At 40.7% G+C, this 23,103-nt stretch overlaps 1 protein-coding gene and 1 long non-coding RNA gene across 3 annotated transcripts in view; one reads left to right on the top strand and one right to left on the bottom strand.

Annotated features, from left to right (window-relative positions):
• Positions 1-13,199, bottom strand: part of larp4b (La ribonucleoprotein 4B) — a 93,291-nt gene extending 80,092 nt beyond the window's left edge. The window contains exon 1 of one of the 2 annotated variants that reach the window (XM_073054848.1): positions 12,840-13,199. The gene's annotated coding sequence lies outside the window, so the exon portion shown is untranslated. The remainder of the gene's footprint in view (positions 1-12,839) is intronic. The other variant, XM_073054849.1, reaches the window with a different exon arrangement.
• A 654-nt stretch (positions 13,200-13,853) lies between these two features.
• The window catches only part of LOC140731479 (uncharacterized), a 43,026-nt gene continuing 33,776 nt past the window's right edge, over positions 13,854-23,103 (top strand). Inside the window, exons 1-2 of the long non-coding RNA XR_012099851.1 lie at positions 13,854-14,082; positions 19,181-19,341. This is a non-coding gene — a long non-coding RNA (uncharacterized lncRNA). The remainder of the gene's footprint in view (positions 14,083-19,180; positions 19,342-23,103) is intronic.

Here is a 23,103-nt window from a genome sequence, read left to right as displayed (position 1 = left end):
ATACATAAGCCACTAACAGTGCTTTTTTAGAAGGCCCCAGGCAGCATATAAAATGTCATACAAGCTGAAACAGTCTTCGGATCTACAAGATTGCTACAGACATCTTAATAAAGAATATGGTGCCTACTTTGGATTAATGAAGTATTAATAAACCTTTAATTCAACCAACAGAAATATGCTTCAGGAGTCTACTGCAGTGGATTAGAATTCTATAATAAACTCCTACAGCTAACTTCAGAGCAATAGTACATCTAACTGCAGGACATCCAAGTCCTTGCAGCTTGCATCACGGGATACAGAGAAGCCCACTTGACCCATCTCACATTTCAGACTATTCGAATTAAATCTCATTTGCATTTTTATCTACATATTACAAAGTACTGTTGTTAACTTTAATCCACTCTCAATAGCCCATTCCAGATTAAAGCGACAACTTTGTGCAAAAATTCTTCTTAAACATTACCAGACGTGTCTACTTTTAAGTTACTCGGGTTTTGGAAGGTCAGGGTGGGAGAAATAAATTTCCCATTTACTCTATCAAAACAAGCTTCAACACTTCTCTCAAATTTACATTCTACTTTGCTCCAAGAACCATGTCACTTTTTTTATGATCCCTCTATACAAGTGAATTCACTCTAACTTGATTCTAGTGGTACATCTCTTCAGGATCCCTTTAAAACAATTCACTATTTTCTTACATTTGCTCAGAACCAAACACAAGAGCCTGTGCTGCATGTCTCTATAAAATCTAATTTTAGAAAATACCCCTTCAGCTTATTCCATCACATACAGTGACTGAGCAAGTGATGTCAATATTTACTGGAGCTTAAAGTAAGGTAATTAAATCAAAAAGATTGAGGTGATTTGACAAAAGACACTAAAGAAAAATATTGCCCTGCCCCCTAAGGGCAAGCCCAGCTTGTGAACACCTTCACGGATGACAAAGATGTATCCAGGATCCACTAGAGCTCGATGGAAAGGAGCTCTGAAGTTATAATTACCAGGCATCCTTCTGACTCTGGAAGACATGGATATTATCCTCTTTCATTGAGATTCAAGTCACCTCAGATACACTGGAGAGCTTCCTGTACCAAACCCTTATCCCTGGGCTATGGAATTTTATCCATAAATGCTATCCAAGTCGATTCTTTAGGCTTAACTAGGTAATACTGCCTGTCAAATAGAGCAACCAGCCAAACCAAGAGAATCATTTTAGCTGCTTCAGTAACAAAGCAAATGTACAAAATCCAGAAGCAAAAGGCAAAAATTCCAAGAGCACTTCGAATTACCATGGACACACATGGAAAGCAATCATTTTCATCTCAATCTCATTTCAAAGTGTTGGTCTAGTCTCTGACTGTCACTATGAGGTCACTCATGTTGAGCAGCAAGACCTCATACACCATCTAGGTAGCTTCCAACCTGATGGCATGAACATCAGTTTCTCCAACTTCCAGTGATATTTCCCCTCCCCATTCATCAATTCCCAACTCTGCCCCCACTTGCCTCTTCTCCACACCTGCATATTACCTCCCTGCTCGCTTCCTTTCTACTGTGAACACTTCTATCAGATTCCTTCTTCAGCACTTTACCTTTCCCAACTATCAGCTCCCAGCTTCTCAACTTCATCCCCCTCCCACATATACCTGGCTTCACCATCACAGACAGACATACTTTATTGATCCCGAGGGAAATTGGGTTTCGTTACAGTCGCACCAAGAATAGTGTAGAAATATAGCAATATAAAACCATAAATAATAAGTAAATCATGCCAAGTGGAAATAAGTCCAGGACCAGCCTATTGGCTCAGGGTGTCTGACATTCCGAGGGAGGAGTTGTGAAGCTTGATGGCCACAGGCAGGAATGACTTCTTATGACGCTCAGTGTTGCATCTCGATGGAATGAGTCTCTGGCTGAATGTACTCCTGTGCCTAACCAGTACATTATGGAGTGATGGGAGACAGTGTCCCTAGCTTGTACTCCACCCACCCCCAAAAGCAGCCAAGTATATTCTTAAGACCCCAATCATTCCAGATATTGTCTTCGTTCCTCTTCCATCAGGCAGATATAAAAGCCTGAAAGCATGTACAACCATGCTCAAGGACAACTTCAATCCCATTAAATGACTCCCTAACATGATAAAATGGACTCTTGGCCTCACAATCCACCTTATGACCTTTCAGCTTGATTGTCTACAGTTTCTAACATCGTCTTCCCTTTGTACCACTTCACCGCTGTAATGAATTGATCTGCATGAATAGCATCAGGTGAAAGACTTGTATGCATTGACTCATGAGACAACAAAAACCAATATACCGATTTAGATGTGCCCTGCCATATAAAGATTTCTGAGGAATTAGAACTATTCAGCCCACAAACACACCAAGAGGAACCTAAAGACTTAAGTTATCGGCGATTATTACACCAATGGAAATCTGACAAATCAAATGATATACCCTATCTCCTGCTGTGTAATCCAAAATTCTGGCTTGATGCATATTAACTACAGGCAGGCTAGTTTTATCAACGCAGAACTTGTAATGAGATGTAGGCACGTAGAAATTTTACATTAAAGGTCACTAAGATGCTCCAGACTTTCAGACGATAATAGAATAATGTTTTGTCCTAAAATATCCAAGCAACCACTTGAGCATCTAGTCTGTGCATTCACTGCTCCTCTGCAAAAGTGGTGGTTCTCAACGTGGGCCATAAGGCCTCCTGTATTTCCTTGGGGGCACAAGTGAAAAAGAAACTAGGGGTCACAGGAGTTTCTGAATGGACCATAAGTTTACTGTTTTAATTAAATAGTGCTTTTATAAATAAATACATGTAATTTAATTGGATGAAATTCATGGGAAAATATGCTAGGTGATGCAAATGAGACAGCAAAACAGTGTAGTCTGTATGTGTGGGGAGAGGAGGGGTGTGGCAAGTCAATTGTTATCTCGGCTCCTGCTTGACCATGCACAAATCACCATTCACACCCTGCAAGGACACCCACTGAGCCTTATTCAACATCCAACCCCAGATCAGAAACTGCAGATTGGGAGTGCTGTCTACAGCAAGGGCAATCAGTAAATATGCAGGAGACTGGTTCTGCTCGACTTCCACTGACCCCTGCGTATTAAACATAACACAGAGGCTGCAGTTACTGCAGTAGGGTCATCTGCCTGAAATGGCTAAACTACAGAGAGGTGAGAATGGATAAAGTCTACCACTGCAAATCCCATTAAATCCCTGATACTTCACATTTCGAAAGGAAGTTCAGTTCACTTTTCTTGATAGTACTGTAGCATTTCCAAGTGATAAGCAGCTTGGAGAAATTGTTGATGCCAAGTCCAACATACTTTAGCTGTCAGATATTTGAAAAACTGAATTAAACTAGCAGTCACAAGAAAAAAAACTGCAATCTCATATCATGCAAAGAGGCTGCTACCACTTTCCTTGGAGAACTAAACTTTTGAGCAGTAGTCATGAGTTTATACAATTTCCTTCACTGGCCACTCTTAAAATAGAATTGCAAGATGATCTTGATCATTTGAAACAACTGAACACCAATATGGAATTTTGGTTCAGAGAACAGGAGATACATACTCCAGACAGGGTGGTGGATCAATTTGGGGAGAATGTGAAGATGTTGATGCCACATTGCAACAAGGTTTTATTGAGCCACAGAGTAATACAATAGCTTGAGCAAAATTTCTGGATAACTTGTGATGGATGTTTAAAATAAATTTCAACATCTCTGGGAGAAAGCTAAGTTTTCAACTGGATTTCCAGTTAAATGTGGTTTTATCCACAGCAAATATATGCAATCAGATTACTGCCTCAGTCACTTACTGCAAGCCACAGTAATGGGGACACTCCAGTTTTCTCCAAATGTTGATATTATGCCATCCATAGCATTTATGGCAAAGTAATTATGCCAGACATCAGATTACATCCATTTTTATCTTCAATATGCAATTGTTGCTTCTTTCAGTTATCACAATTTCCATGGCAGAGTCTACATCTCTAATTATACAACACCCTCGATTCCAAATACAAGATGTCACTCTGCCTCAAAAGTTTACCCAGTTAACTAAAATTAAACCAGCAAAACTAAAACAAAACTCAAAAGCAATTCTGCATTGGGACATTACCTTCTATGAAACTGAAGACTGACAACAGTTCTTACACTTGGAGCACAATCTTGATTTAGATGAAATAATATCCATTGCACTAGATTACTGGAAGTAGTATTATTTACAGGTAAGGATTCATTCTTCACACTGCCACCAACATTAAGTATGCAACATTTAATAAACTGGCCTCCCAACTGCCACATGGTTTCACAGGCAAGTAATATGGCTGTACTTCCTTATACAACATAGCTTATTTCTACACAAGTCAGTTTTAAAAGTTCAACCATCTAAAGTTAGCTGCAAGTTTGTCAGGAACACACATCATTCAGAACAATGTCTCTTGCTCAATTTCCAAAAAACAAAACAGCTGATCGTGGATTACAGGAGGAATGGAAACAGGCTCGCGACAATCAACATCACACCAGTTGTGTCAAAAAAAAGCACAACAGCATCTTGTCCACCTCAGGCGACTGAAGTAGTTCGGCATGAGCTCCCAAATCCTCAAGACCTTCCCTCCACTGAGGGTATTTACAGCAGTGGGTGGATAAAGAAGTTCTGGAAGATCATTGGGGGCACCATTCACTCTAACCATAAACTATTTCAGGTGCTTCCATCTGGCAAATGGTACCGCACTATTTGCCAGATGGCTACATGACCATTTGCCAACAGGCTACATGACAGCTTATTTCTACAAGCCATTAGACATGCAGAGTCATGATTAAGATTTTTACTCCCTCATATTGTGTGATGGATACAAGATTTAAATAAATTCAAATCCATTACCTCAAGCTGCAATCATTCAAAGACAAAACGAAGATCATTGAAGAAAATGAGAAAAGTTTTTACAATTATGTAGACGGATAAAGACCATGGGTAAACAATGGTTTTAGATCCACAATTAGTTATCCGTGATTTATGTTAATCAAGAACAAAGGACCGCTGAAGCCTGACCTGAAGTCAATCAATCCTAAAGTATGCTGCAGTAATACAAAATGAAAACATTGCTCATTAAAAAGTCCAAGTGTAGGGCAAAATGAGTCTCCATTTGTTAGCATTTAACTGAACAAATGTATCAGTTGTATTTACCAGCCATCATTCCAGAAGTCAATTGTGAGATCCATAATTGGAAGACAATAGCTTTGCACCTGTTAAAATTCAATCAAAATTTTGTATTTGTTCCCCTGTAACGTTACTCATTTTATCAAGCTTTCTAAATATGCTGCAGCAACTTGCACTTTGTTAAACAAACTGTGTATATTCAGTATGGTATGAATGCAGTAAATCTAGTAGCACTCTGAACCAAGGCATCTTTAAGATACTGTTGGTGCTCATTTGTTTTGTTTACATTGAATTCAAAATGCTCGACATGCAGTAATTTAGAAGTTTGAGATTATCAATATAGCCTCAGGGCAGCTCACAGTAATACAAGTGCTATTATAAATTTGATGGCACTGTACAAAACAGCTTATACCCAATTGGTAATTCATGAAACATATTACACAGTACTCCACACATGCACAATTATGCAGTGTAAAACCACCTAAAAAGATCAATTTGAAAGAAGTTTTCACATGGAGACTGGGTGACTGAGTGAGCAGTGATCCATTGCCTGATATAGATGGATATGGCTGTTATCACAGTGTCACCAATAATGAGCATTCAAACATGGAAGGCAGGTTCGCCACTAATTCAGCAAATGTTAATGAGTAAACATGACTCATATACACTATGTGTACTTCTACAGTCCTGAGCAACGTGTATAATATTGCTGCCAAACAATTTTTGATGTCAGAGAATTAAACTTAGAATGTCCTTTTTATCAGTGGATTGTTCAAAGGCTAAAATAAAAACAGAACACAACACATTTATATGTGAAATGCTATAAAAAATGCATTTCTCCTGCCCCTTCCTCCATCTCAATAATATCAAACACAAATCAGACCACATCTGATTTATTTTACTATACAAATCATTACAGCAGATGAGCAGTGTCCCAGTAACCATATCTAGACATTGCAAGTGTTCAGGAAGAGGCATAATGTCCAATGAACACCAGCAGTATAATTTAGTAATCATTACAATCACCAAATTACAGTACCAATTCAACAGTGACATTTACCAATGTTTCCTTTGAAAGGATCAATCATCCATGGATCATAGAGCATTCCACAAAATATAAACACCAGATCTCACTAGTTTTGCCTTAGTCTCATCAGCAAACAGTTCAAGGAAAAACAAACCTTACAGAAGTTCAAGCTTAAGGAATCCCGGTGTATCACTAAGTGCCCACTCACCTTTATCCTAGGTGACCTTTGATCCTCTCATCCATTACCATCCCCAAAGGAAAGATGGAACTAAACTACTTCCCAATCTATAAATTTCCATCTTTACTATTAATTTCTTCCAGATCAAGATCAACACCTAAATTAGGGACCAAGGTTTAGCAGATTAAAAGGGGCTCAAACCTTATGTTGCAGCCTTTAGAACACGTATGGGAAGTGAGCCTCACACTTGTATAGTTTTCAAGGGGTGAAGAGAGAAGGTACAAGGGAATATAATAAATACCAGTATATTAAAATAAATACACTCCATGATTTCCCAAGCATACAAATGCTCAGATGCACAAACACTGAAGTTTATGAGTTGACATTTATCTACTTTCAACCACTTAGATGAGAATTTTGTCAGAACAGATTATCTGCTACATAACCAACTGTCTATCCCGAATTCTAGAGAGGTATAGCAAGACCACATGTGGAACACATGTAGTTCTGGACTCCCTGTCCAAGGATACAATTGTAGTAAAGTTTCACCAGAACCTGGGATGATGGATTTGTCGTTCAGTGCAAGGTTACTGAACGTGTCCTCATCTAGATTAAGGAATCTCAAAAGTAATATTGTGATGGACACAAGATCTTCTAGCTTCAGTGCTATAAAGAGAACAGTGAGATGAGATGGAAAGAGTTGGAAGCAGTCACTGTGTAGATACAAACAAGACCAACTGATTTCTGGAAATTACAACATGGTGTTTGTATATGAAAATAGCTTAAAGGAAACTAGCATTGAAACAGATCAACACTGATCTTCTGAATCACATATTGGGCTCAAAAGTTGAATGAATTTTGCAGCCTCCACTTTCTATCATTTGTGGAGTATGAGCCTACACATCTGAGTCCTGACAGAGTTCAGCCCAAAATATCCACTATTTATTTTTTCCCCTAGGATGCTGGTGGCATCAGCACCGGACTTTGGAGCGAGGTTCCCAAGTTCAAAAGCAGCCGGCCCCCTTCCATGCTTTCCATCCATGCTGGGTTGAGCATCGAGCTAGCAACTCAGCCTTGTAAAAATAAGAAAGCCTGCTTAAAAAAAATGTCGTCAGGATAACGTCCCGATGACGCCACTCGGAGTTAAGGGCTTTCTAAGATCTTCTTCATGGATGCTGCCTGATCTGCTGAGTTTAACCAGCATTACACACCTTATTACAACTAAAACTCAAATTTTGCAACTGAAACTAATCATGACATCAGCCAAGAAATATAAAGACAAAGCCATATGTCTCTATTTTACATTTTCAAAGTAGTTAGACTTCAGAATTGCCAATAAGCCTAACTTTAACCCCTAATGAGCAGCACCAACATTGCTAAAGTTTTATTCACAAAGTTTGCAATTTAAGGGAGCATTAGCATTGAGATGGACTTGTAACCTTTAATCGCAGAAGTGAAGCAACCTTTCAAGTTGCTGTATAAACTTTGAACTCTGCCAAATATGTAGGCAAATTACAGAAGAGTTTAAGAAATTAAAGGGTTGCAGTAGTGGAGGATGAGCAAGTAGTCAAAGTGGCTGCGGAGGAACCCTTTAGAATCAATGACAAATTCATAGAAAATGGATGAACCTAGAGTTTAGATTTAAAAAATTGGGAGGCAAATCTCAACAGCGAAAGGCAGGACCCAGCAAAAGTCAATGTGACCTACTGCTCAAAGGAAAAACAAAGTTTTTTTTTTGGGGGGGGGAGAGTAGGTGTATTCACTGAGTTGATGTGGAAGATGGAGAGTTTAAGGAGGGGTTTGCTTATGTATCTCTATCAGCAAAGGGGGAAGTGTTAGATATATTGGCACATGTTAAGATGTACAATTCCCCAGAGCCTAACAGGGCACACCGAATTCTTTGGGAAGCAAGAACAGATTGCTGAGGCTAAGATTTTTTTGCATCTCTTGTTACCCAAGGAAGTTACCAAAAACTGGAGGGTAGGTAATATTCCCTTATTCAAGAAGGACAATAGGGACAAACAAGGAAACCACAGACTAGCAAGCTTTGCAACAATAAAGAAATATTGGAATTTTTTTCTAAAATTCATAATCCAAAGGATTTATGTTTCACATAGAAATAAAGAAGCTGATAAGTCAACATGGCTTTTTGGATGGGAAATCCTGTCTCACAAATCTAATTTTTTTTTGAAATGGTAACTTAAGACATTGTTTACATTAATTTTAGAAGGACTTTTTACAACTCCAGAGTTAGGGGACATGGCATCCATGGGATGTTGCAAAATGGATCCAAAGTTGGCCATGTAGCGCAGGGCATAAGGTAGTGGTAGAGGTGTGTCTGTCTGGGTGGAAGCTTGGAACCAGTGGTATATGCCAGGGATCAGTGCTGCCTCTGACCATTGTTGTTTGTCATTTGTGATTGTGACTTGGAGAAGCATGCAAGTAGAATGAAGATAGAACTTAACCTCAAAACTTCAAAATGAGGATAGACAAGGTAGAGTGTCTTTTTTCCTGAAGCAGGTGAAAATGAGAACAGTTTCAAAGTGAAAAGGAAGAAATCTAAGGATCTGAAAGGCAAGTTTATCTCAGAGGGTAGCAGTTATAGAACAGACACCAAAAGAAATGGTAAAGTACTATTAAAGTTTTTAATAATATTTGGACAAGTACTTGGATAGGAAAGGAGTGGAGGGATACAAGCAAATGGCGTAGATATGCATCACAATCAGCATGGAGTTGAGCCAAAGGACTTATTTCTGTGCTGTCCAGCTCTTAACAAATGCTTGTTTAGTTTGCAAGCATGCAAAAATGCTCGTTCATGCAGTTGTTCCTGATTTCTGCTTTAACCTGATGGTACAATAATCACCAATCCAAGAAGGCAGTAGCAATGAGCTTAGATCAGATGAAAAATATTTGAGGCCTGGGCATGAAACAATGTAGAACAGACATGGGGCAAATAGCCAGATTCTTCTCTCAACTATCATTATCTTTAGAACCATAAATGCAAGAACTGGGTCAACAAAGCCATTGCATAAGCATTATTTTAGTCCCCAAGAACTACAGACTAACTGAGTAAATTCACTCAATATAAATATCTGAATACACACAATATCTGTATGACAGCCAACCCACTAGAAGATACAGAACTACAGTGCAAGTATTAGCAGCATTCCAGAACATCAGTCATTCATTTCTTTTTCACAGAATCCAGTTAACCAGCATCATGACTTGTCTTGACCTCATTTAACATTTTGCACATCTGAAACCAGTAATGAAAATAATGCCCATTTCTCCCTGGCCCAAGGATCTGAAATCGAATTTCAACACCACAAACTGTCATTTGGCTTATATAAACTTGGAACAGGAGCTGTGCAAGGGAATATTCTGACACTGGACCTGTAGCAACCAAATGCTGTCTCAAATTCACAAACTCCTCAGTTTGAGCCCCAAAGTACATTATCTTGTAATTGTCAATTTTCTCAAGTATAGAGTTAAGACTATCAGATTTGTACTTGTTACAAATACACTCAGCCATTATATTTGCATCTAATTAAATAACTAATAACACTATAAAAATAGTTACCACCACAACAAAGTTAAAAACAGAAAATGCAAGAGGTTCAGATCACATGTAGCATCTATGGAAAGAACAGAGTTAACATTTCAACAAGTTTTTATCATTCCTGTAACCAAAGGTCAACTAGAAACGTGAACACTGTTTTTTCTCTCCATAGATTCTACATGACATCCAAAATACTTCCAAAATTAGTGTTCACTTCACATTTCTAGCACCTGCAGTTTTGTTACCCTACATTTTAAATACTTCAACAATACATGAAGAAAGCTGCTTAAATTTTACAGGAGCTCTTCCTTCAACCCATCATCTATGTCTCCAACTTTCTCACAACTTCAGTGAATTGTCTCTTAAATTTTGCTTTGGCCACACTTGATCTGCCAAAATAATTCTCTAATTTAACCATATACTGTTGCCTCTTCAAATTCAAAGCCCTTCCAGCTGTACACATCTTACATCCATTCATTACATCAGTATCTCTGCTATATACTTAATACTGAGCCCTCACTGCCTCTAGGAATCCAGTTCTTTGATCAAGCTTCAAGATAGGAATCAGAACCTTACTTTCAGCTCCTCCATACAACACTGCCCATATTATAAACTTCAGAGATGTCTACTCCCAGCTTGAAGACAATTTTCTCCTCAATTATTGCAGACTCTAAAGTTTACTCCCAAAAAACTCCAGCTATTTGCCAAAAGCCACCCTCTTGCCAAGATTATGATCATATCTCCAATCCAGCGATGGGGTTTAGTCTCTGATTGTTAATGTTCCTGGATAAGAATTTTACAATGGGAAAGATGCAAAAGCAACCTCAATTCTATTTATCTAAATGCACTTTCAGCTTGAAAAACAGCAGACATTTCAGGCTGGAACCTTTCATTGCGACTACAAAGGGGAAACCAGAATCATCACAGCCTCTTTAATGCTACTAAAATATGGTTTGCCTTTCTAGCCCCACCTTTTAACAATTTTGAAATTCAACTCAGTCTGTTGCAAGCACAATCCTTGCCTCCCTTATTCATTCAATATACAATCATGGTCTTAAAACCTGTCATGTAACCAATACTTCCTCATTTCATTCTTCCCTTTTCCCCCAGAAGCATGCTGCATACATCACACTAATCCTTCAATTGCTAATTTCTACATAAAATGACCCTTGATGGCCTTTGCATTTCCAATGAAAATAAACTAAGAATCCAAACTGCTTAAATAGGAATTTTATTAATTTTAGATAATTGGGCAACATAGAAGCCCAATAGAAGTAATATAGGGCACATAGAAGTAATACACTGTATTACCTTTTTGTGAAATAACCAGATTCTATCATTTTAAATCAGTACATTGCAAGTAAAACAATACCTGTAGATTCATCTTGAACTTCAATCTTGCCTTACAATGACCTGCAAACTGCTTGCTTATATACTAATTTCAACACCTTTTCAGCAGTAAAATTGTACCAATTCAAACAGAAGTTATTAAATAGAATTTCACCGTTTGTGTAATTTTATGACAAAATACCAGCTACTCCTGCTCAAGAGACTGAAGTAATCTAGGTGTACACTCAAAAATATTAACCTTAGATAACTCTTAATCAGAGGTACCCAGCAACAATCATAACGGCACAAAGTTCAAAGGTTTAAATGTAAATAGCTCTTTAAATCAAGCAGCGCTTTGAAGACGAAAAATTGCAATTAGAATTAGAGCATTGTACATCTAACAGAGAAACATTGGTGCAATTCAATTATTATTTTAGTGGAAGTCGTGATGTGATAAGTCCATTTTAGGGGGCCTATAACTGGAGCGTTTATTACGGACGAACGGGATGGGGGGAGAAGAGAAAGCAAGGTCTTGTTCAGTAATTACGTATTCCTCAAAAAGCTCAAGGCACTTTTAGTGTTCGATGTCTAAAACGAAAGAGTAAAACACTCTAGTAGGCCAAAGCCTACATAATATCCCTGAAAAGTTTTTTCGCAGCAAGCCTCTGGCAACTACAGACGCAGTGCGGTCTCGTAGTTAGCTGACACAGCTACGAGTCTCGCTGACATTTTTTTAGTGGGCAAAATGGTAATCTTCATACCCTCAAGTTGACAAGCGGCCTTTACAGACTCATAATAATCATTAAATCGCACTAGACTCAACGAGCCAGCAACCCTAGTCGGATTTCTAACCCCCCCCCCCCACAGAAGAGAAAGGATGGCTGTGGGGGGGATGTGTTAAGTAAAAGTGGGGAATAATAACTGCTGTCCAAAGGAAATTGGAACTTATCGAAAGGGGTCACAATGGGGACGAAAGTACGAAGAATCGTTCGGGTTGCAGTGAGAGCTAGGTGGATCTACAAACATATGGAGGAATATTCGTGTAATTCACACAGCCAGAAACCTCCAGGAAAGTACATATATGAAAAGAGCCACACATGGCAAAGGCGCTTCTGCTTTTTTTGTGTGCGAAGTCGAGTTCTTGCCATTCATTGGAGGGAAGCACATGTTCTTCGTCAGCTCACTGCACAACCTACTCCCAACATCCACTCAGCCTTAACCCCCCCCCCCCAAACCCCCATCAAGCAGATGCAAAGGGAGTAGAAGGCCAAAACTGGAGGGGAGGGCCTGCGCCAGTCGAGGCCTACCCACGGCATAGGCCGGTGGATCGGGCTCACCGGCCCCAGGGCTGGAGTGGGAACTCGACGGTGAAGGCCAGAGGCAGGCCGGCCAGCAAATATGGCGACCGCCATGTCTCCCGCCGCCCGCACCCGGGCCTCAGGCCCTATCCTCACTCACCCCCTCCCCCTCGCATTAACAAATACCCCCCCACCCTCACCTCCACCACGTCCAAATCCCCCTCAGCCACCCCTCCCTTCCCGCCGGCCAAGCGGCCTCTCTCACCTGCCTGCCGGTCTCGCCTGCACTTCCTGGGACTGCCAAGCTGATGCAGTGCGAGAGAGCGTGTGCGCTGCGCGTCTTCCCTGCCCCCGGCGGCGGCGGCGGGGAAACAACAAGGAGGAGGACAGGGCCCTGGATACGGCTCGCACTAACTCTTCCCTCTCACACACGCCACACGCACAAATTCCGAGTCCGACTCCTGGAGCTACGCCGCTACCGATACCGCAAAACCAAAAAAAAAAGAGAGAGAGGCCTCGACGCCGGGCTTTGGCCGTTTAATCCCAGTCGGGTCCGGTTAAAAAGCACTCGTCGTCCGATCGCTCGCCTCGACAGGGAGGAGGAGGGGACGGGCAGCACCAGGGGAGGGGCGAGCCCGGCAAACTTAGCGCCGGAAGTCCCGCCTCCCCCGCGCCGCACGCCCGCCCACCAACGGCGGCCGTCCATTGCCGACGCCTGCCGTCAATCATCTCGCTTTCCCGCCCTCCCCTCCGTTTTAATTACTGGGAACCTAGCGGATTTGAGTGTGGCGGAGGATGGTCGGGGTTTCAGTGCTAGCGCGCGCGCTTTCCTTTATTTAGAAACCGATTATTCCTCTGGGAAGTGCGGACGTGGCGGGAGAGCGTTTCTCTTTTGCTTTCGGTTCCCCGTGTTTAAGGCGACCGGGAGATGGTTTGGCCGGAGCGGGTGGGAGGTGGTGTCGGTGCGCATGTCCACGCTGTTTTGGGAACTCTTGCACAGCTATTTTGTGCCCCACTTTCAAACGCGGGGCACCCTTGGTATCCTTAATCGCGTGACAGATTACGGAATACTGCAAAACAGAAACCATTTAGCACTCATTCTCAGGTGAAGCAAAGCAGAAATACAGAATAACTATTTTTTCCCCCCCGCAAACAACCGACTTATGCTCAATAACTTTAAACATATCGATGCTGGAGACGGGATGTATGCGTTTTTCGGTCTGTCTCCCTACAGAGTTTCCCGCCTTCTTCCCGTGTGCCGCAGTGCGTAAATGACGCTTGAGTGCACCTGGAAATGAAATCAGCTCTTTTCAGCCATCATTGCATGAGGCTGCATTCCTCTGACCTATTACTAATCCACTCCAGTACCAATGAATCTAACGAGGGCTTCGAGTTGCGTCACGGCCACAGCGCGCTCGTACGCGTGCTCCGACTCGGGAGATTGCATCGCGTCTAGCGCTGGCGACCCTTCTTCCAGCTGGAAACTGATGCATGTTAAACAGCAAAACGTGCGTGTTGCTTTTTCACATTAAGACCAACCGCTAAAAGATTTACAGATACCGTGCTATTCATACAATGTATTTTGAGCTTTTAAAGTGCAAGTGGAGGGAGAGAATTATTGATCATCTCCGGAAAAATAGCAATTTCTCAATTCATACTTTTAGCGAGTTATAACCACATGAATGAAAAAACGCAACTGTGAGGGAAATGTCATATTTTCTTTTTAGTGGAGTTGGTCGAAAGGCAGATGTTTTACAGGACTTACAAAGTAAGCGTGGAAGTGGGCCATTTGGCCCCTTGAATCTATTCTGCTGTCGGTTAACAACACCATTTACAACTATCCTTATTCCAACTATCTTTTCACTCTTCTAATTTACAAAAAAAAGGGTTGTTTTCAATGTAAGCATAGGCTGAGCTTCTATTGTTATGTTTTGTAATGAATTCCAAAGACTTTACTCACAGGGTGATGAATCACTTTTCATTTCAGCCTTTAAATAGTGTATTGCTTATTTTAACTCTGACTCTTGAACACTGGGAGAACTTTGCTCTTAAAGTTAATTTGTTGGCTAACCTGAACTGGTGCTACTGTGTGCCGTCTTCCACAGGGGTGTCAATGAAAATACAGTACTGTCTGTAATCTCTCTCTCTCTCTCCCCCTTATGTAGAAACAGTGACAACGTGTTGCCACTGACAAAACCTTTTAAACAAAATTTACAAAGTTAAAGATTACAAAGTTTCTGTAAAGTCATTTTCAGATATATAAATCTCTCAAACAAGAAAGCAAACCAAAATTGCTAAAGAACATTCTTAATTCAGACTTTTTTTAATTGAGTTTTAACTGGACTTGATAAATTACATCATCCTTTAGTTAAAATAGGCAGATAGGACTAGTTTAGATGGACTTATTGGTAGGCATGCAACATTGGGCCAAAGGGCCTGTGTGCATGCGTGGGGAGGTAGGTGGTTGGGTGTATTTTGGAGGTTTTCTTGAAATAATGTGTAGATAGTCTAATTAATGAAGGGGCCAGTGTAGATTCTGTATCGGCGAATGACCCTGACCTTGGACAGATGATTGAGATTACAATAGGGGAGCATTTTGAGAACAGTGATCATAGTTTTTGTAGATTTTAAGGTAGTTATAGCTGAGGATAAGACCAGTCGAGTAGTGAAAATGCTTAACCAGGGAAGGCTAATTACAATAGTATTAAGCAGGAACTGATGAAAGTAGATTGAGAGCAGCTGTACGATGGTAAATCCACATCTGATGTGTGGAAGTCATTTGTGGTTTGAGTTCAAAGCCAGCATAGTCCTATGAGGATGAAAGCTAAAGATGGCAAAATTTGGGAATGTTGGCTGATAGGTGATATTGTATGTTTAGTTAAAACATAAAAGAAAGCATATAGATAGATAGATAGATACTTTATTCATCCCCATGGGGAAATTCAACTTTTTTCCAATGTCCCATACACTTGTTGTAGCAAAACTAATTACATACAATACTTAACTCAGTAAAAATATGATATGCATCTAAATCACTATCTCAAAAAGCATTAATAATAGCTTTTAAAAAGTTCTTAAGTCCTGGCGGTAGAATTGTAAAGCCTAATGGCATTGGGGAGTATTGACCTCTTCATCCTGTCTGAGGAGCATTGCATCGATAGTAACCTGTTGCTGAAACTGCTTCTCTGTCTCTGGATGGTGCCATGTAGAGGATGTTCAGAGTTATCCATAATAGACCGTAGCCTACTCAGCGCCCTTCGCTCAGCTACCACATATGTAAGATCTAGGAAACTGAAGTCAGTTAAGGCTTTTTAATAATATAAAGCAAGTATTAGGAGGTCTAAAAAGGATCATGAAATGTCCTTGGTGAGCAGGATTCAGAAGTTCTCAAGGTATTTCATACATGTGTTAGGGGAAAGTGACTAGCGGGGGAAAGGAGGCAATTTTAGGTGTGCAACCAAAGAAGAAGGCAAGGTTCCACATTGGTGCTTTGCATTGGTATTCATCAAAGAGAAGAATGTGAATAATGGTCAGATCAGGAAAGCAAGGGATCGTGCAGATTATCTGGGACATGTCAATATTTAGAAGGAGGTGTTGGGTGTTTTGAAAACTATTAAGGTGGATTAATGCCCATGTCCTGATGGAATCTATCCCAGGTTATTCAGGAAAGCAAGAGATGAGATTGTTGTAGGCTTTACAGAGATATTTGAACCCATTATAGTCACAGGCAAGATTCCAGAATTCTAAAGGATAGCCAATGTTGTTTGTACAATAAAACGGGCATAATGTAGGAAATTATAGGTCCGTGGGCCTTATGTATGTGGTATTGAAATTATTAGAGAAGATTCTTCTGTACAGGATTAACTCACATTTGTTAAAGCTTGGACTTATTCTGAAAAGGCAGTATGACTTTGTGTAGGAGAGGTCATGTATCACAAATTTGATAAGAGTTTTTGATGATTGATTAGGGTAGGGCAGGGAATGTTGTCTCTGAGGATTTCAGTTAACGCATTTGACAAGGTCCTTCATAGTAGCAACACATACAAAATGCTGGAGGAACTCAGTAGGTCAGGCAGCATCTATGCAAAAGAGTAAACAGTCAATGTTTTGGGCCAAGACCCTTTCATCAGGGCTGTAGTAGATTGGTCCAGAAAATTAAGTTGCATGGAATCAGCAGTGATTTGGGAAATTGGATACAAAATTGGCTTGATCATAGAAGTCAGAGAGTAGTGGCGGAGAGGTGCCTTTCTAATTGGAGGTATGTGACCAGTAAGATTCTGCATAGATCAGTGGTGGGAACCACTTATTTGTAAATTATTTGGATGGAAATGTAGGTAGTTCAGATTAGTAAGTTTGCATATGACACAAACATTGGTGGAGTGAGAAAGGTTGTCAAATGATAATTGAAATTTGGATGGACAAATAATGTTAGAGTTTAATCTGTGCTAGTGTAAGATTATGTGTGGGAGGACAAATGCTAGATGAAAGGTGTTTCCTGTCTTACAGAAGACCTGACATATTGAAGTCCAACTTTGCACAAATTCCTCAATAATTCTTAAAATAATTTTTCCAAGACAGGGAAGTTAGTTAAGGGAATGTAACTAGTATTCTTTAACAAATGGATACAATGCACATTCAATTGGTTTAATTATGCAAAGTGTTACAGTGAACGGAGACTTGCAGGAAAAGTACACAATGGTAAGGTGGGGGGATATATGGAAGGCAGGGTTTAAGGGTCAGATCAGGTGGTGTACTGTGCTGTACTATTCTATGTTCTATGATATGGTTAAGGTAATTATTTATTCTAAAGAATGGATTCCATACAATAATATGGTGCAATTTCATTCTGATAGTGTCTAGTTCCCAATACTATTTAATTTGATATTTGTTGAACCTGGATTTGTGGGTGAATCATTGTGTGGGCTTGCAGAAACCTACTGCATTAATATTTATAAGAATTGCTTTATTACTCCATCAAGGAACAAGATTACCTCTTATTTTGTATAATTAAATAATAGTGTAAAATACAGTAGTGCTATAGGATTGATGTTAGGGAAAACCCTGCCATCCATATCCCAACTCGCACCAAAAGACCTCTCGCCAATAACTTATGTACTCACCAACTTATGGGAAAAGTAGGTGATGCGGAATTCTCAGGAGGGAGCTAATGCACAGTTGGGGGTTTGCCTGTAATTGACAAGACCCTTGATGTTCTGAGGATTGTTGGGATGCAAGTCAATTGCTCCCTGCAAGTGGCAACACAGATAAAGAAGGTGTAAGGCATGCTTGCCTTCATAAATCAAGACATAGAATTTAAAACTTGGCAAGTAATTTTGCTGCTATCTAACACCTTAAGGCCAGTTTGGAGCGTTGTGTATAGTTTTGGTTGCTGCACTATAAGAAACATGTGAAGGCTTTGAAGGTGTTGTGCTTTGGGAGGAAAACCTGTGGTAGGGCGTACAGAGTGAACAGTAGGACATTAAGGACAATGGTAGAACAAAGGGATCTGTGAGTGCAGATCCATAACTCACTGAAAGTGGCCTCACATGCAGATAAAGGTCATAAAGAGAGGTTTTGGTACAGTGGCAGTCATAAAGTACTGAGTTCAGGAGTTGGGATGCTATGATGAAGTCATATAAGACATTGGTGATGCAAAATTTGGAGTATTGCGTACAGTTCTGGTCACCTGCCTACATGAAATGTATCAATAAGATTGAAAGAGTGCAAAGAAAATTTAGAAGGATGTTGCCAGGACTGATTTATAGGGAAAGGTAGAATAGGTGAGGACATTATTTCCTTGGAGTGTAAGAGAATGAGGGAAGATTTGATAGAGCTAATATACAAATATTATGAGGGGTATAAATAGGGTAAATTCAGACAGACTATTTCCACTGCAGATGGATGAGATTAGAACTAGAGTTCAGAGGTTAAAGGTGAAAAGTGAAGTATTTAAGAAGGAACTTCTTCACTTAGAAGTGGTGGATACGGGTTTAATTGCAACATTTAAGAGAAGTTTGGATGAGTATATGGATGAGAGGGGTATGGAGGGCAATGGTCTAGGACAGTGCAGGTAGATGGGAGTAGACAGAATAACAAATTGGCATGGACTAGATGGCTTGTAGGGCCTGTTTCAGTGCTTTAGTACTCAATGGCTGTAACGTGAAGAAGACATCTAAAACTTTGACAAACTTATGTAGATGTGTAGTGGAGAGTATATGCATCACGGTCTGGAATGGAAACACCAATGCCCTTGAATGGAAAATCTACAAAATGTAGTGGACATGTCCTAGTGGATCACAGGTAAAGCACTCCCAACCATGAAATGCTGTTTCAGAAAAGCAGCATCCATCATCAGATCCCGTGGTTAAGCAAAACTGTCACAGAACTCAGTGGACATAACAAAGATATTGGATGGTGACAATGTCCTGACTCTCGTGCTCAAGAGCCCTGCACCACCAATAGTGGTTTCTTTGACATCCAGCATCTTCCTGACAAAGTAGAAAATTAGCCAGGTATGATCACAAATCAGGATCAAAGTTCAAAGCAAATTTATTACCAAAGCAGAATATGTCACCGTATACTACCTTGTAATTTATTTTCTTGCAGGCATTCACAGTAGAGCAAAGAAAGACAAAGCAATGAAAATCTACACACGTACAAAGATTGAAAAGCCAACATACAAAAGAAGACAAACAGTGCGTTTACTAAGTAAATAAATAAATCTGAAACCGTGAGTTGTGGAGTTATGGAATCAGTTCAGTGTTGAGGTGAGTGAAGTTATCCATGCTGGTTCAGAAGCCTGATGTTGAAGGGCAATAACTTCCTGAACCTGCTGATATGGGACCTAAATCTCCTCTAGATCCTCCCCAATGGCAGCTGCGGGAAGAGAGAATGGCCTGGATAGTGAAGACTTGAGAGGTGCTTGACTGGAACTGAACCTTGGTGATGGATGCTGCTTTCTTGTGGCAGCACTCCTTGTAGGTGTGGGTCATTGGTGGGGAGGGCTTTGTAACACTACCCAATGTGACCATTAAAGTGACGGAAGTGTTTCAACCTGGTATGGGATAGATGAGGCCAATTGTCAAAGCTACACGATAATGCTTCAGGGGTTTTACTGGGAAACATTCTTGGCCAAACTGACAAACATAAAGCATTATTCATAAGCAATACCACAATGTCCCACCTCTTTCGCAACTCCTCCCTTGATAAATAAACTTGTTTCAGTGTATATGACAATGTGGATAACATTAAGAGTTAGCATGAAAGGTGACCAGTAATCTCAATGCTACACTGCCACCTTGAATGAACAAAAGCCTCATTAAAAATTTCTTACCTTCATTGGTCTCATTTGTGTCAAAAGATGCCAAAAGTGGGCAAGATGATTCTAGTTACAGGAGGTGATGTTTTGTGGACTACTCATAGAACTTCTAGATATACCTCTTCTGAACTACTATCACTGCCTGTGTTTCCTTTTAATTAATTTACCTTTAAACCATATTAATGAGCCAGCGATTTCACAATATCCTGAAAGATTCTGTGGACTCGACTCTCAACAGTGCAAGTACAGCATCTTTAACTGGACAAAGGTGCATCACTATGGCTGGAAGAGAGGACTCTAAGCCAGACGAAAACAGGTGTAACGCTTCCTCTACCCTGTACCTTGTTAGCAAATTAAAGCCTCTAGGGATCAAGGTAGAGGACCTAAGGGCAAGATTGTTGTATTGGAGGAAAATGAGGGTTTACTGCATTCTCTGTTTCACGGAGATATGGCTAATCTCAGACACGTTGGTTATGTCGGTCAGATCCAAGGGCTTCTTGATACACTGGAGGGACTGAACTGTTGATTCAAAAAGATGTTTCATGTTAAACTCTTCATGGTGCTCAGATGTAGCTGTCTTTTTGCACTCTTGATCCCTTGACCTGTGTGTCCCTACAAAATTATTTGGAGTCTTCCCCAAAAAGAACAAGATGAGCCAATAGATCCGCAATCTGCTGAGGGCCACCTCGGTAGTGTTCACGTCTGGCGACCGAGTAGAACACAAGCGGGCCAGGTATGATGATCACAAAGTCATCTCATGGGTGAATTGGCAATCCAAACCGAACTGGAGTCATAGAAGGATGCTGTACAGCTGTGGCAGGGCTCGAATGCTGTCACCTCCTACAAAGTAAAACCAAGCGACGTGTGTGACAAGGTTTCACTCCCAAATGAGCTCAATGCCCTTTTTTGTTCACTTTGACCAACAAAACATGGAGGCATCTTGACGGACTCCGATGGCCCCTGATGACCCTGTGATTTCAGTCTCTGAGGCTGACGTGAGAACATCCTTCAGGAGGGTGAACAGATAGAAGCATCTGGCCCAGAGGGGGTACCTGTCTTGGTACTGAAGACCTGTGCTGATCAACTGGCAAGAGTGTTCATGGTTATTTTCAACCTTTCACTTTGGCAGTCTGGGGTACCCACCTGCTCCAAGCAGGCTTCAATTATTTTTTATTTTATTTTAATGATACACCATGGAGTAGGCCATTTTGGCCCTCAAGCTGCGGCAGCCCAGTAACCCTGACAACCCTGATTAAACCTAACCTAATGGCAGGACAATTTACAATGCGGAATTAACCTACTCGGTACTTTTTTGGACAGTAGGAGGAAACTGGAGCACCCTGGGGATATCCATGCATTCCATGGGGAGAACATACAAAGACTCCGAACAGATGACACTGGAAATGAACTCCAAACTCCAATGCCCCAAGCTATAATAGTGACACAACTCACCCAATTATACCAGTGCCCAAGAAGAATGTGGTAACCTGCCTCAATGACTATCGTCCAGTAGCACTTGCATCCACTGCGATGAAGTGCTTTGAGAGGTTGGTGATGAAACATATCAACCCCTGCCTGAGGAGGGACTTGGATCTGCTCCAATTTGTCTACCATCATGACAGGTCCACAGCAGATGCCATTTCATTGGCTCTTCACTCAACCCTGGAGCATCAGGACAGTAAAGGTGCATACATCAGGATGTCTTCATTGACTACAGTTCTGTTTTCAATGTTTTCATCCCCTCATAAGTCATCAATAACCTTCAAGACCTAGGTCTGGTTACCTCCTTGTGCAATTGGATTCTCAATTTCCTCACTTGCAGACCCCTGTCAGTTTGGATTGACAACAACATCTCCTCCACAATCTCTACTGGCACAGGTGGAACCACAAGGCTGTTGGATCAGGCCCCCTGCTCTACTCGCTTTATGCTTATGACTGTGTGGCTCAGCATAGCTCCAATGCTATACTTACGTTTGCTGACAACAACACTGTCGTGAGCTGAATCAGAGATGGTGACGAATCAGCATATAGGAGGAAGGTTGAAAAGCTTGCTGAGTAGTGCCATGACAACAACCTCTTACTCAATGTCAGCAAGAACAATAAGTTGATTATTGACTACAGGAACAGATTATCTTCAAGAGATCAGAGGTGGAGGGGATGAACAACTTTAAAGAGGATCTGTCCTGTGCCTCTACTCTCATAGGAGTTTGCAAAGATTTGGCATGCCATCTAAAACTTTTATAGATGTACAGTGGAGATTATACTGACTGGCTGCATCATGGCCTGGTATGGAAACACCAGTGCCCTTGAATAGGAAAGCCTATAAAAAGTAGTGGCTACAGCCCAGGCCATCACAATTAAAGCCCTCCCACCATTGAGCACATCTACAAGAAGCACAGTTACAGAAACAGAGCACCCATCATCAAGGACCCTCACCATTCAGGTCCTGCTCTCTTCTTGCTGCCAGCAGGAAGAAGGTACAGGAGCTTCTTGTCTCATACCATCAAGTTCAGTAACACTCAGCCTTCAAGCTCTTGAACAAGAGGAGCTAACTTCACTCAACCAACACTGAAACGTTCCCACAACCTATAGACTCACTTTCAAGGACACTTTATCTCATGTTCTTGATATTTATTGCTTAATTATTTATAATTATTTTGTTTGATTGTTTTTCTTTTTATATTTGCACAGTTTATCTTTTGAACTGCTTATTTTTCTATCTTGCGTGCAGCTTTTCATTGACTGTATAATGTTTCTTTGTATTTACGGAGATTACCCACAGGAAATGAATCTTAGGGTTATATATGCTGGCATATGTGAACTTTGATAATAAATTTATGCTGAACTTTGAATCACCACACTGCCAAAACATTGGAGGCCAATACTCATACTTTTTATTTGGATCAACAGTATCATTAATAGTATCAGTACAAAGGTTGGATACTCTATGCTGGGTGCCTTATCTTTTGCCATTTAAAGCTTCTGGAATGTTTACAAGCTTCTGCAGTAAAAAAAAATGCGAGGAACTTCGAACCACTCAGAACATAGTAACTGATTGATATTGATCACATTGGATTAAATCTGGATTAGTATGCTGCCATTGTTACCGACTTCATTAAAACCTGTGTGGATGAGTGTGTGCCTACAAAGGCTTACTGTACATTCCCAAACCAAAAGCCGTGGATGAACCAGGAGGTACGTCATCTGCTGA

Source organism: Hemitrygon akajei, chromosome 8 (genome assembly GCF_048418815.1).
Source record: "Hemitrygon akajei chromosome 8, sHemAka1.3, whole genome shotgun sequence".
Lineage (NCBI taxonomy): Eukaryota > Metazoa > Chordata > Chondrichthyes > Myliobatiformes > Dasyatidae > Hemitrygon > Hemitrygon akajei.
The sequence above is the reverse complement of the archived record's forward strand: the minus strand, read 5'-3'. Positions and strand labels throughout refer to the sequence as shown.